Source organism: Maniola jurtina, chromosome 10, assembly GCF_905333055.1.
Source record: "Maniola jurtina chromosome 10, ilManJurt1.1, whole genome shotgun sequence".
Taxonomy (NCBI): Eukaryota; Metazoa; Arthropoda; class Insecta; order Lepidoptera; family Nymphalidae; genus Maniola; species Maniola jurtina.
Window position 1 is genome coordinate 9,086,106 of NC_060038.1, and position 3,215 is coordinate 9,089,320.

Genomic DNA, 3,215 nt, shown 5'->3' on the forward strand with positions numbered 1-3,215 from the left:
TTTCACTATTTGCTAAAATTGATGATTGTAACAACAATTTTTTCTTTTTTGTAATCGAAAACAGAACACGGACGTCAAACAGGTTGACTAATTGCAATCATTTCTGACCGGCTAACATTGTTCCGCTAGTGGCTCAAACTCACTGTCGCAGCAAGAACATGGTAAATTCAGCCAATCACAGCAATTTGAAATTTGGTTATTACAAATGCACCGATCTAGGAACCGAGAATGCACGAACCAGGGCAGATAGAGATAAGAACAATAATATCATACGTAGGAAATCGACGGGGGATCGTTGGCAAGGATAGCCTTAAGTATGTATATTTAATCACAGATGCCTACCTACTCAAACGAGTTCGGTATGCGGCATATGCTGAGTTAGCCTGTAGCCATAAACCGACCCGTCATAAATTATTGCAACTTTGTTACTTTCGTGTATGGGGCCTCAGTGCCTACATGTGAGCCATATCTCTTTTAACTTATTCTATAAAAGGAAGGTTTCATTTTTAATTGAAACAATTTTCGTAAAAATATTTGGTATCTATAGGTGTGTACTAATAAAAAAAAAATGAGTTTAACTCCAATTTACAATCCATTGATTGAAAGAAAATCTCTGAATAATGTTTGTTGAATACCGAAGCTGTTTAAAGAAGCAATTTTTGAAGAATTTTATCTTGGGATACTGAATGAATCGTATAGGTAGCCAAATTTAAATTTATTTGTAAATTTAAGTTTAATTTCATTTAAGCTAAAATATCTACTAATAAGTACTTATTCTTATAAAATATAGGTACTTAATAGGTATCTATATATTAGAAAAATAAGCCTTTTCTAATTAAAGTCTTTTCGCAAGTAGATTTTAAATTGAATTTGTTGTTTTCGTTTTAGCTACTTACTTATTATATTAGTTCGTAAAAATGTTAACCAGTAGGTAACTGACATTCAGAAGAATATAAAACGGACTGTTATCTAACGTACCAGCGAACCAGATCGCGTACAATTCCGTCTTTACATCAAAAAGGGACATTATCCTTTCTTCCAAGCGACCGTAAAACCTTATCTGGGAGAAAGCAAGGCAGGCGAGCGTCGCAATCTACATAGAGCTGATAATGGCGAACCAGTATATCATGACCTACAAACTTTCATCGTGTCCCTATCGAAATTGGCCGCGGCAATGAAAACGGGGGCTATATTTTGCTGGTCGCGATATAAGTAATCTTGGTGGAACACAGTGGGAGGTTTACGAGCGCGGGCGGAGAAGGCTTTTATATTTATTAAGTAAGTTGGGCTTTCGGCTGTATTAATCCACCTTTATGGAGGGGTTCTAGGCGCCTGTGGTAAGAGATACAGTGCCGAGTGGGGATAATGCCCTGCAAATTCCATGTCTTTAGTCGTTACCCTAAGTGATTTGTATTCCAGATCACGCATTACTTACTTAAGAGATGGCAACTACTTAACTAATTAAAATGTAATATTTTTTGAATTAGGTACCTAATATCATCTAGAAAAACCTACCTCGTGGAAATTTATAAATTAGGTAAGTAGGTCTGTATTAGTAGATAGGAGTAGGTAGGTAGGTAGGTACCTATTGATGATTTTGTTCCCAGAGCTGGAATTTTCCTGATCATTTCGTAGGCATCAATTAGGTAGGCTGGGTAATGTGTGTATACTGCGTCTGTGAGATTTCCCGTATTTTGAAGATAATTTTCAGCGGTCCCATCATTATGTAATTGAAACCTGAAATGATAGAAATCATTGCTCATTATCAAAACTGGAAAATACTTATTTATAAAACTTACAACGCTAATGATGAAGACAAACATCGTGAGGAAACCTGCATGCCTGAAAGTTCACCATGACACAAAGGTGTGTGAAGTCTGCCAATCTGCACTTGGCCAACGTGTTACCAGACGTTACGTGGGTTACTCTTTTGCATGGGAGCTGGATTGATGATGATGATGATGAGAGATCTATTATAAGTGCTTCCCTATCCATTTTTAATCTTTTTTCTTTTTACTATTTATTTATTTTAAATAATTTTAAAAAATATGTTTTTTTTTTAATCGGCTTGTTAGGTAACTACATTACAATACAATACCTACAGTACGTAAGGTAGTTAGTTAAACTTACATTAAAAATATTGAATTTGAAAAACTTTTTTATATTTTTAGATGGACGTACATAGTACATACTGCCTAAAGTACCTACATCCTACTATCTGCCTAACCTTTATCTAAATCTATTTTTACGTATGCAAAGTCAAAGAGCCATATTCATCCAAGGCCATATACCTTACCTATCTATAATATATTTAGGTTCTTACTCTACATTATTTGGGACGTTATCTATGGTTTAGGTAAACCGACGTGTGGTCGGTAGCTGTACGTGAACGTTATCATAATTTTACGGGCTACGTGAAAATGCGCACTTTTATTACGTGGACTTTTATTACGCTTCTAGATTAGAAACCCGAACGGGGGGCTTTAGAGTTGCTGATATTTCACATTTTATTTTTAACTAGCTGATCCGCCCGGCTTTGCTCGGGTGAAATTTAATTTACCAATTTATACTTTAGTACGTATCTAATATTATTTCTAGCGAAAGTAGCTTTCTAATGGTAAAAGAATTATCAAAATCGATGTAGTCGTTTCAGAGTTTATTGATTACAACCAAACAAACCTCTTTAAGTAAGTACTTACTTATAATATAAGTAGGTACGTTCCTACCTATGTACCTATAATAGCTAGACAAACCTTAACCCCCCACTTATTTCGTGAAATTCGCGCAGACTCTACATGTATTCATTAGCTAGAGATTGGACTAAAAAGCAGTTCATGTAGGATGAAAAATTCTAAATTTTAATTAATTTTTCATATTAAACATATTTAGGTTAACTACTATCAAAAAAAATATATTAAAACGTCACTACTTATTTTAAGTTTAAGAAATACCTTTTACACGATCATTTACATTTTACATAAAGGTATAATATGCTGACGGTTGGCATTTGAGCAGCAAGCAAACTGCAAACTGCAATTTTAAATAAGTAAGTAATAGGTATAAGTACCTACTTATGTAAGTAGTTACTTACTTAGTGGCTTTAGCGCAGTTAACATAGCTGTATCGCAACTGCCGACTGAAATAAAATGTGCAGACCGCTTGCAGTCGGTGTAAGGTTCTATGTACTTGGGTACCTACTTGCACAAAGTGAGAAG

General features: G+C 34.8%; 1 long non-coding RNA gene across 2 annotated transcripts in view; it reads right to left on the minus strand.

Annotated features, from left to right (window-relative positions):
- LOC123868857 overlaps window positions 1–3,215 on the minus strand; it is a 32,193-nt gene that overhangs the window by 10,301 nt on the left and 18,677 nt on the right. For both annotated transcript variants that reach the window (XR_006796745.1, XR_006796744.1), the window contains exon 2: window positions 1,586–1,737. This is a non-coding gene — a long non-coding RNA (uncharacterized LOC123868857). The remainder of the gene's footprint in view (window positions 1–1,585; window positions 1,738–3,215) is intronic.